The sequence below is a fragment of the Pseudophryne corroboree genome, chromosome 3 (genome assembly GCF_028390025.1).
Source record: "Pseudophryne corroboree isolate aPseCor3 chromosome 3, aPseCor3.hap2, whole genome shotgun sequence".
Taxonomy (NCBI): Eukaryota; Metazoa; Chordata; class Amphibia; order Anura; family Myobatrachidae; genus Pseudophryne; species Pseudophryne corroboree.
Genome location: NC_086446.1, coordinates 740789737 through 740802480, shown reverse-complemented (window position 1 = coordinate 740802480; position 12744 = coordinate 740789737).

Here is a 12744-nt window from a genome sequence, read left to right as displayed (position 1 = left end):
TTTATACAACATAAGGGTGGGGGGGAGGGCCCAAGGACAATTCCATCTTGCACCTCTTTTTTCTTTCATTTTTCTTTGCATCATGTGCTGTTTGGGGACAATTTTTTTGAAGTGCCATCCTGCCTGACACTGCAGTGCCACTCCTAGATGGGCCAGGTGTTTGTGTCGGCCACTTGTGTCACTTAGCTTAGTCACACAGCGACCTTGGTGCGCCTCTTTTTTCTTTGCATCATGTGCTGTTTCGGGACAATTTTTTTGAAGTGCCATCCTGTCTGACACTGCAGTGCCACTCCTAGATGGGCCAGGTGTTTGTGTCGGCCACTTGTGTCGCTTAGCTTAGTCACACAGCGACCTTGGTGCGCCTCTTTTTTTCTTTGCATCATGTGCTGTTTGGGGACAATTTTTTTGAAGTGCCATCCTGCCTGACACTGCAGTGCCACTCCTAGATGGGCCAGGTGTTTGTGTCGGCCACTTGTGTCGCTTAGCTTAGCCATCCAGCGACCTCGGTGCAAATTTTAGGACTAAAAATAATATTGTGAGGTGTGAGGTGTTCAGAATAGACTGAAAATGAGTGGAAATTATGGTTTTTGAGGTTAATAAGACTATGGGATCAAAATGACCCCCAAATTCTATGATTTAAGCTGTTTTTGAGGGTTTTTTGTAAAAAACACCTGAATCCAAAAACCACACGAATCCGACAAAAAATTTTCAGGGAGGTTTTGCCAAAACGCGTCCGAATCCAAAACACGGCCGCGGAACCGAATCCAAAACCAAACCACAAAACCCGAAAAATGTCTGGTGCACATCACTAATTACATCTTGGCATATTCCAGCACGCCCCATGTTTTGCACATACAAATAATTTGGTGGTGCAGAATTTTTTGAGAAATGACAGGAGCGTGCAGGAGATGCTGTCGGTGGCCTGAAACATTGCGGGCCACTTTCGACATTCAGCCACTGCGTGCCACTCCTAGATGGGTCAGGTGTTTGTGCCTTACACTTTTGTTGCTTAGCTTAGTCATACAGCAACCTCTGTGCACCTCTTTTTCTTCTTTGCATCATGTGCTGTTTGGGGACTAGTTTTTTAAGTGCGATCCTGTCTGACACTGCAGTGCCACTCCAAGATGGGCCAGGTGTTTGTGCCGCACACTTGTGTCGCTTGGGCTTAGTCATACAGCAACCTCAGTGCACCTCTTTTTCTTCTTTGCATGATGTGCTGTTTGGGGCCTAGTTTTTAAATCTGCCATCCTGTCTACCACTGCAGTGCCACTCCTAGATGGGCCAGGTGTTTGTGCTGCACACTTGAGTCGCTTAGCTTAGCCATCCAGCTACCTCACTGCACCTCTTTGTCTTCTTTGCATGATGTGCTGTTTGGGGCCTATTTTTTTATTCTGCCATCGGATAGGTATTGTCGAAAATGGGCCAAAAACCTGTCGGAAACACACGCAAATTCGACAAAATACGTGGATCCACGGCTAATCCGACGATCCTCGTGTTTTCCAACAAGTCGGAAAAATGGCCCTGGACTTGAATAGGTCAAATGCAGATACGACCTAAAAAAGTCAGAAAGTGACGTTTTTCTGACAAGTTGGGAATTCCAACAATAATTGAATAGACCCTATAGCAGCTATTTTTGGCCTTTTTTTATTTATTTATTTTTACAGGTATTATTTTTATACCTTACATTGACTTTATCATATTTATTCTAATTTGTATACTATACTGATATATACTTTACTTCTTTGATGCCCATGTCTTATTTGCTATTTATTATTTTATTAGTTGTGTTACTTTTTCTTAAATTACCAATAAAAAAATACTTAACTGAAAAATGTATTCTAGGTGAGAACGCCCCGTTACCATGGCACTGTTATCTAGTACTGCCCATCCAGCTGCAAGTGAGAAGTGATCGTACAGTGAGAATCGCTAGTATGCACTATAAGCTGCGCATGCAGGGAGCTAAGCATTCGTCGTTTGCTAATAATCGCTAACAGTTTGCTGGCAATCGCTTGGTCTGTGCATCCATCACTGCCAGAAGCACTCTTTCTGCTGATGCTACCTATCTGCAATTTACATATTTTCCTTTCTGTCAATTATTTAACATCTTAAAATAATTTGTAACAGGGATCATGCTTATAACAAATGAATGATCTTGTAGAGCGCAGCTAAAAGGTGACGCCATCCTGCCCTTTCCACTCTTTCATCAGCATGATTTCAAGCAAGGGCTTGTCTTTCCCAAGAAATCTGATTCATTACAGTTACAGGTCAGTATCACACTGGATGTTGCTGGTAAATACGATTCATCTCATGTGTTTTGTATGTTTTTTAAGCATTTGGTGCTCATCTGTGGTCCCCGGGGGCTGCAGTACACACCACAAATAGCGGAGGGGGGATAGCAGTTATTACATAACTCTATTTGTACCTTTAATCTTGTTTATAATATCTGCGGGTGTCTGCCTGTCCTTGGGTATCAGCAGCTGCACCAGAGTCGTCAGAGCCACCTTGTGTATTATGACAGCGATCATGATATATGGTGCTGATCCCCGGGGACAGGAAACAAGATTAAAGGTACACTTACAGTTATCTATTAACCGGCCCATCCTCTGCTATTTGTGGTTTGCGCTGCAGTCACCGGGGAGAAACCGCCACTGGTACTTGTCCAAAATGGTCTGATCTATAAAAAAAGAGAGCTCGGCCTAGTGGAGAAAATATGTACATGGGTAGAGAAGTGGTTGGACCATTCTTCTGGAACATCCTGGTAACTCCCTAATTTTGGGCGGACACAAATGAACTATGAGTACAAGTCTCCCACATTCTGCCTAGTCCTAGTGAAGGGAATGCAATTTTAAATGAATCAACATATCTAGGACCTAGGACCTCGCAACTTATCTAGGACCTAGCATTGGATCAATCAGTCACCATCGGGTGGCTTACGACGACACCTGTGGTGCTGCGCAAGCTGCCCGTCACAGGGGCCAGATTCCTGACGGAGATCCCTGTCCTCTTCCCTCCCCCGAAATGGTGGCGACACACCTCCGCCTCCGCCACCCCCACCCCCCCCAGCTGGCAGCAGCCTGTCAATCGTTGACTGTCTGCTGCCACTCTGCGTCCAGTGTTCCAGAACCCATTAGCGCGCACACACAGAACAGGTCCTGTGCATGCGCAAAGTGCTGAAAACCGGTTTTACAGAATTAGGCCCCATGTGCTGATGCTTTCGAAGCTTCCATCAGAACAGACGCATATGCGTCAATGCAGACTGGCGCGTATCTGCATCTACTTACATACAGTAACTGGATAAGGAATGGGGAGTGGACAGACAGGGGACAATGGGGGTAGGTAACCCAGCCTATAAAAGCTTACACTCTAGAAAGTAATTAGAGAGACATTGGGTGGGATGCACTAAAATAAAAATGCAGTAAAAATCCATTTACATATGCACTATGCCCCGCATATCGGGGCTTCGGTGCAGGCAGTAACTCCAGCTTTTGCTGGTGTTACCCCATAGAAGCCTATGGGCTTCTTTCTGCCATGTGCTGTGAGAGGGATCAGATCGCATCCCTCCCAGCATGCCCCGCGGCTGCTGCATCACTCTGCGCATGCACAGATGAACTCCCGGGGCGGATACGTTAGTGCTTATGTGATAAGTACCAATGCGATGACGACGTGATGTTTGGCGGAATGAGTTCTGCATTCTTAGTGCATCCCGCCCATTAGAGGAAGATAGGGCCGAGACCGGAATCCTGAACATCAATTGAGTTGGGGGAGAATGTGGGAGGACGCCTATAAGAAACAGAGAAGAAAAAAGAGACTCTTTTCTGGGCGCACTCTTTACTTTTTAAATAATAATATAAATGTTACATAGATAAGATAAGAATAAATCTAAGTATAAAATATAACTTTTATTAACATCTTGGAATAAAAAGATATATAATCGTCAAAAATTAGGTAACAATCCAATGAATGATGGAATTAGTACAAAATTGTTTCAATCCTCAATAACACAAACTTATGATGTAAGAATAAATAAATGTTCAATTAATAACAAATCAGTGCTGAATTTAGTGTAATCGGTCCCGATTGTATCAATATAATAAGAATGCCAAAAATTGATGAAACAGATGTAGAACCTCAGATAATACTTGGGCTGTCGGAACAGACTAACCCTGTATATGTCCACAATCAAAAGGTACTTGAGTACTAGTTCCCACACTATTTAAAAAGGGGGACAGAGCAGATAGAAAAAAGTAACAGTGTGAATCTGCTGTCAGTGTTAGACTCTGAGCGTAACGGATCAATGTGAGCTCTACAACAGTGGGTATTCCTCAATGGTCGCCCACTAGAGTACTGACCAGTGGGCGACCATTGAGGAATACCCAGTGTTGTAGAGCTCACATTGATCCGTTACGCTCAGAGTCTAACACTGACAGCAGATTCACACTGTTACTTTTTTCTATCTGCTCTGTCCCCCTTTTTAAATAGTGTGGGAACTAGTACTCAAGTACCTTTTGATTGTGGACATATACAGGGTTAGTCTGTTCCGACAGCCCAAGTATTATCTGGAGGTTCTACATCTGTTTCATCAATTTTTGGCATTCTTATTATATTGATACAATCGGGACCGATTACACTAAATTCAGCACTGATTTGTTATTAATTGAACATTTATTTATTCTTACATCATAAGTTTGTGTTATTGAGGATTGAAACAATTTTGTACTAATTCCATCATTCATTGGATTGTTACCTAATTTTTGACGATTATATATCTTTTTATTCCAAGATGTTAATAAAAGTTATATTTTATACTTAGATTTATTCTTATCTTATCTATGTAACATTTATATTATTATTTAAAAAGTAAAGAGTGTGCCCAGAAAAGAGTCTCTTTTTTCTTCTCTGTTTCTGTTAGCAGCCCTATTGACTCAGGGTGCACCACCAAACTGTGACTGGAAAACGTTGCTTTCCTTATAACTGTTAATTTTGGTTTAGTATATTCATTACTATAATTTTTATACACCGGTGCGGTATATATACATATACAGGACGCCTATAAGTTCATAGGCAAACGCTAGGGGTAGGGGGGGTTGCCCGGAAACTTCCCTTCCCCACAACCTGCGGCCACTACATGCAGTTTAAAGGGCGTAACGGAGCTGGTGCACATGCCCAGTGGCAGCAAAGTTCCCTACCTGCCTGCTGTGTGTCTCTGTGGATCTGAGCGCTCAATCACCACACCAGAGAGGAGAGTCTGGTAAGTGGCTTACCATGATCATCGCTCCTGCATATGTCTGACGTACTATATTACATACACTGCACTGTGTTTGGTGCCGACTATGGTTTGTTACATACTTTATGCACCCTTCATGGGCTGGCGACAGTTGCTTGAAAATCAAACATTTGGAAACCACCCTCCAGAAATCCTACATTTGCCCCTGAAGCTGTAATGGTCCTGGTGGCATGGAGGCCATGTTGGTTACGGGGGCCATAGTGACCTAGCTTGTGCATAGTCCTGGATGGAGTAGAGGCAGTATCGGACTGGGGAATGAATGACCCACCGGGGGAATGCAGTGGTACATGCCCATGTTTAGGTGTGTGGCCAGTCTCCAGAGGGGGTGCGGCCAGCCGTCCAAAGGTTTGGCTAACCATTATAGAGAGCATGTTCTGGGCCCCTTGATAAATATATATAGCAAATACTGCTAGTGCATGCATGAGAATATACCAGATTAGCAATGCACTGTAGAAAATAGACCATAGTCCAGTGCAGTATAATGTCATATATGTATAATTGAAGTGCACAGTCTGGTTCCTAGAGTAAGGGGGATGAGGGGGGGGGGGCTGTGGGGCCCACCGTGGGTTATCCCTGTGGGACAGTCCAGCCCTGAGTAAGTACAAAGGTGGTAAGGTGGTCTGGATGGGGAAGGGGCCAGACGGGTGAGTTGTCCCCTGATAGCCTATAGACTTCAATGTCACATTTTTGTTCTGAAGAAGGATCTTTGGATCCCTCACCCGAACCTTACAGTTGCACTTGCACAGCCCAATGACCCCACATGCACAATTGCACAGTAGGCAAGCTGGGAGTTACTCTATCACTTTACTGCTTACACCATGACAGGCTGCCATCAGGGCCTCTATCACTATGAGCAGGGTGATAAATATCCCCCAAAATTAATTCCTTATTGCCACGATATGCAGCGATAATAATATTTTTTAAACACTCATTGCCACAATTGTTACATTAGCCGTAATGTAGAAGTGGCACCTCCTCAATCCCTGCTGGTTATTACTTATTGGTGGGAAAGTCACACTTTTGATCCCTCTCATTGTTATGCTTGTTACCATAACCCCAGGCAGCCCTAGTGGTGAAGCAGTTAATAGCCTGGAAGGAATGACCCATGCAGAACTCTGTCAGATGTCAGCAGTGTTTTCATGGTGGTAAATTAATTCTTCCTATTGTGTCAGACAGCGAACAAGGGAAAGGAGCTGGGAGGTTTGATCCTCTGTCTGGCCCTGGGATGATTTGTTCCTGTGTGCACTGATAAGAGTAATGGTGGAGTTTGACTTAGGAAACCTTACAAGATTCCCAGTGATAAACTCTGTCTATTAGGAGTAAACAGCTGACTGTGTGTCTGCATCAGGGCAGCAATTCTCAGCACGCTTTTTGTATAACTGGAGTGAACGCTCTGTGCCGGACACAAAGTACTATTTCCTCTATACCCGGCTGGAAATGGTGTGTGTGCAGGTGTTGATGACTCAAACTATAAGCAGCCCGGTTACTTACCAGTGGTTTATTGATAATAGCAGGTACAGCCGTATTCACTGTTACACTATGATTCTCATGGAGCTTCAATGGAGTGGAGTGTCATACAGCTCTCCAGCAGGTGAGTCAGTGTATGTAGGCACTGGGTAGTGATGCAGGAATACTGGAATCATTGTGGATTGTGGGTAATTCTCTCTTGAGTAAAGTGTAAGACATGTGTCTTCCACTGTGATGCTCTAAAACAGTGAAGGACAAGATGGCCATTGCACATGCTCAGTAGAGATCTCAGCAGCCATCTTGGGATAGGGCATAAAGCGTCCCTGGAGAACAGGAAGACTGGAGTATGCGCAGTAGCGAACTACTCTTTCAACGTACCATGCAGCCCTTCTACCATTTGTAGGCCTACATCTGTCTTTATGTAGAATTATACTCCTAGAGACTGTTGCACTGCTTGTTTCACCTGAAGACTTATTCCATTCATTCCAATAACTCTGTAATAACTGTGCTGGCCTGGGTTAGTCAAAAAACTCATTAACAATGTGCACTTGAAAGAAAAAACACTGCGAAACGGTTCAACAACAGTGTTCCTCAGTGCCCAGTGCATGTTAAGTGTGCAACCCCTCTCTACACTCCAACCAAAGGTTCCACCTTGGTTTGCCGGGAAGCTGAGAATCCTTAGGAGGTTCCATTGCCATAATGAGGGGGTACCGCCTCCCGGGGCACAAGGCAGAGGGGGTGGAATGGTTGTTTCTGCAGCACCCTTATGTGGCACCTGCCACCCTTTTCTACCTCCAGAGAGGCAGCCCACTAAATGGGCGTGTCTGTAGGATGTGTCTGGTATCCATTTTGATGTCATGACATCACGTGCATTGGGCACTGTATATGGGAAGGATGAGACCCAATCTCATCGCTGAACTATTCTCAAGACAAAAAGCAACTGTTTATCTATAATTGCGCGCAACATATCCTATGTAACCGCGAGGTAACAGCCGGCAACGCTTAAGCTGCTGCAGCCATAATGAACTACTGCACCACAATTCACCAGGATAATCTAGGGGTCTATTCATGAAGCAGTGAAAAGGGCGGAGAAGTGAGCCAGTGGAGAAGTTGTCCATGGCAACCAATCAGCTGCTTCGTACAATTGTATAGTATGCAAATGATAAATGTTACTTCAATGCTGATTGATTGCCATGGGCAATTTCTACACTGTCTGAGATCATTTCCATGCCGCCTCTACCTATACTGTGAACGGGTCCCGGATCGCATCGACCCAGCAACCCATTCACACTGCACCTGACCTGGTATTAACCCAGGAATAACCCTTCTTTATTCCCGTGTTGAATTACTGGGTCAGGCGACCCGGGAATTTTATTCTCGCTACAAGAAGCTTGCGGTTGTCATCATACCTGACCAGAGGCGTAGCCAGTACTTTGTCGGCCCCAAAGCAACATTTTGAGGGGCCCTGTCCCAAAACTTCTACAGAGACACCTCTGCACAGCAGTTGCTATTTTTATGCCCCATAGTAGTGTCCAAGTTTACTTTATGCCCCATAGTAGTGTCCAAGTTTACTTTATGCCCCATAGTAGTGTAGTAGTTTATTTTATGAACCATAGTAGTGCCCTAGTATACATTGGGTGGTATTCAATTATTTTCGCCTCGTTCCACACCCGTCCTGTTTCTGCTGACAAGCATGGTATCATCATTTCAGCTCGATACCCCTGATAGTGAGGCGTCCAACACTTTACGCAGCTAAACCTAATTACTATGGGTGCGATATGTGTGATTATGGCATTCATTTTAGAAAGGAGATTGGGCGTGATATATCATTTGAATGGCACCCATTATGTCACATTTTATGGCTACCAGTATGTATTATGCAACACAATGCCCCCAATTCATACTGTATTATGACATACAGGGGCAGATGTACTAACCTGGAGAAGGCATAAGGAAGTGATAAACCAGTGATATGTGCAAGGTGATAAAGGCACCAGCCAATCAGCTCAAATATGTAAATTAACAGTTAGGATCTGATTGGCTGGTGCCTTTACCACCTTACACATATCACTGGTTTATCACTTCCTTATGCCTTCTCCAGGTTAATACATCTGCCCCACAGTGTCTTAAGTTCATATTATGCCACATTACAGTGCCCCCAGTTCATATTATGTGTTCAGTATAGTGCCCTTCTATTTATTTTATACTACATTACAATGAGCAGGTTCATGGGCATAACTAGATATACTGTAGAAACCCAAGGCAAAGGTTTGTAAGTGCCTCTATGCACCACCTAATGGGGAATAATGTATATAACACATGTAACTGTGACAGGGAAGGTGGCCCTTCTCAGCTCTGGGCACCATAGCAGCTGCACTCCCTGCACCTATGGTAGCTACGCCCTTATATATAACACATGGAACTGTGACAGGGAAGGTGGCCCCTCTCAACTCCAGGCCCCAAAGCAGCAGCACTCACTGCACCTATTGTAGCTACGCCCTTGTATATAACACATGATGTAACTGTGACAGGGAAGATGGCCCCTCTCAGCTCTTGGCCCCATAGCAGCTGCACTCACTGCACCTATGGTAGCTATGCCCTTATATATAACACATGTAACTGTGACAGGGAAGGTGGCCCCTCTTAGCTCCAGGCCCCAAAGCGGCAGCACTCACTGCACCTATTGTAGCTACGCCCTTGTATATAACACATGATGTAACTGTGACAGGGAAGGTGGGCCCCTCTCAGCTCTGGGCCCCATAGCAGCTGCACTCCCAGCATCTATGGTAGCTAGGCCCTTGTATATAACACATGTAACTGTGACAGGGAAGGTGGCCCCTCTCAGCTCCAGGCCCCAAAGCGGCAGCACTCACTGCACCTATTGTAGCTACGCCCTTGTATATAACACATGATGTAACTGTGACAGGGAAGATGGAACCCTCTCAGCTCTGGGCCCCATAGCAGCTGCACTTCCTGCACCTATGGTAGCTACGCCCTTGTATATAACACATGTAACTGTGACAGGGAAGATGGCCCCTCTCAGCTCTGGGCCCCATAGCAGCTGCACTCCCTGCACCTATGGTAGCTACGCCATTGTACCTGACTTTGCCCAAGTTTAGAGGGCAAGCTGTTTCACTAGTAATGCTCCAAATTGGGTGAGATAGTTCTAATTATTACACATGCTATTCATTACTCTCATGTACAGCTTCTGTGAGTTTTGTATATGAATAAAGGACACTAATCTTATTACCAACCAAGAGCTACTACATCCATCAACCTGCCACAATGAGTATGTTCATAGATTTACTGATAAAGAACCTGTTCACTTAAATAATTTTTCACTTTTACTCTTGATTTTCAGGACTGTACTGTTAATTAACAGACTCCTGGTTTAGGGATAATGGGCTCTAGGCCACTATTTGATACGTGATCACTTTTTTTATTTTATATAGAATCCTAAGCATTTGGGTGCACTGTGGGGGTCATTCCGAGTTGATCGCACGTAGCAACTTTTTGCTGCATGTGCGATCAACCTGACGCCGCCTATGGGGGAGTGTATTTTAGCATAGCAGGGCTGCGATCGCTTGTGCTGCCCTGCTATGCTAAAAAAGTTTCCTGCAAAACAAGACCAGAGTAAGAGTTACTTACGCTGTGCGACGGATACAGCGATGAAGGTCCTGGTCTTGACGTCAGACATCCGCCCGCCAAACGCCTCGACTCACCTGCGTTGGACTCATCACGCCTGGAAAACGGTGTGTATCCACCCCGGAATGCCTCCCGCCTGTCCATCTTCTTGCGATCGCCGCTGCAATCACATTTGTCATTGGCTGCATCGTTGCCCGTCGACGTCCACCGCGCATGTGCATTTCCAACTCGTTCACACCGCAGCGAAGAACCGCTGCGTGCGAACGGGCCGGAATGACCCCCTGTATTTGTAAATATAACTGAAACATACATTATAGATTTTTTTAAAGAGAGCTTTACTATTGCTGATCCAGTGTTTTGTCGAAAATTGTGAATGTATTTTTTTGGGGGAGGAGATTCTACTGCAAAGTATTTAACTTTATCTTGCTTATCCAACTGTAACAGTTTCTATTACACCAGATTGTGGAATAAATATTTTTGTTATATTGTATCTGAACTGTGTTGCATCTCTGTTTCTGGGGAATCCTTGCCTCTCTGCTGGGGTGTAGTATGCTAAAAAGTTGTTGCTGAAAGAAGACTTCCACACCAGAGTAACTCTGATCTGTATATACACCAGATCATTATCACCCTTTACACTTTGGGGTATCATCACACTACTTTGATTACTTTCACCCTTATGGGGTATATATTGAATAACTGTCGGAACCTGCCATCTTGTCGGAAAGACGGCAGCTTCCGTCAAAAATAGATCGTAAGGGGTTCCGACCTATTCATTAGAGGAAGTTTTTTCCGACAAGTTGGAAATTCCCGACTTGTCGGAAAACACGTGGGTCGGCGGAATAGCCGCTGATACGCTTGCTTCTTGTTATGCACACCAGTGCCTGCAGGAATGTACTGGTGTCTGAACTGTTATGCACACCAGTGCCTGCAGGAATGTACTGGTGTCTGAACTGTTATGCACACCAGTGCCTGCAGGAATGTACTGGTGTCTGAACGGATAGGGATGCAAAACAAATTAACTCACAGACAGACTGGGGAATATGACATTACGTACACAGAAGGTGATAGGGTAACAAAATAAACACAAAGTGAACAGAGAAGCCCAGAGGCTAAGAAACTGGGTGTCTCCCTATTATTAGTAATGCTCAGATGGAAAAAGCAAGATGTTGTGTTTTAATATGTAGAGAACCCGAAATGCTGTTGCTAAGGGCAACAGCAAAACCCTAAAGGGTTACCAACGGGTGTGGCAGTAAACTCCTTGGTCAGAGATGGAATGATAGACACAAGGAGAGTCTCCACAATCCTAATCCTCACTTGCAGTGCACAGGTTCAGCTTACTGCCACTAAACTGAATACCTGAACACCTTGCACAGTGAGACAGGATTTAGGCAGGCAGTCTGTGAATACAGCCGCAAACCTGCTAAGTTCACAGAGTAGCAAAAGAACCCCAGCAGGTTAAACGACTGACTCCAGTCTTACTGCTAGGTCTGGATTGGCAGAGTGTAGTACCAAATCCCCAGGCCTATTTGCAGTAAGCAACAACAAATACAAAGCTACACAGTACTGGCTGACTTTCAGGAACTGACTAACCAACAAAGATTCAGCAGCATCTGCTTAACCTGAGAAGAGGCCTTATAAAGCAGGTGCTGTCCACGCCCCACTCAGACCTCACAGACTGTGAGCACAAAAACCAGCACCGGATCCCCTGCCGTGCACAGAGCCTGTAACCACTGCACAGCAAAAGACCCGAACCGGAGTATCAGCTGCGCTCAGGTTTCTCCGCTAGCACTTGTCTCCCGGTTGCCATGACGACGTGGCAGCACAGGGCAGGAGACCCTAACAGTACCCCCCCTCTGACGAGGGGTCAAAGAACCCCTACCACCGGGTTTATCGGGGAACTGCGAGAAGAAAGAGCGTATCAGTCTGGGGGCATGAAGATCACAACTGCGCACCCACGACCGCTCCTCCGGGCCATACCCCTTCCAGTGCACCAAAAATGACAGCCGACCCCGAACCATCTTGGAGTCAAGAATCCTTTCAACAACAAACTCCTTCTGGCCACGTATCAGAAGAGGAGCAGGTCTTCCACTGGAAGAAGGATTACTTATCACCCGTTTTAAAAGGGAACAATGAAATGTTTTATTGATACCCAAAGAACGGGGCAGGTCTAACTGAAATGCCACCGGATTGATTACCCTGGTGATCTTATAAGGGCCGATGAACCGGGGGCCTAACTTATGAGATGGCTGTCTCAACTTCAAATTCTTGGTAGACAACCAGACGAAGTCTCCTAATTTGAAGCTGCAGGGTCTTTTCCGCTTATCAAAAACCCTTTTGGTCACTAATGA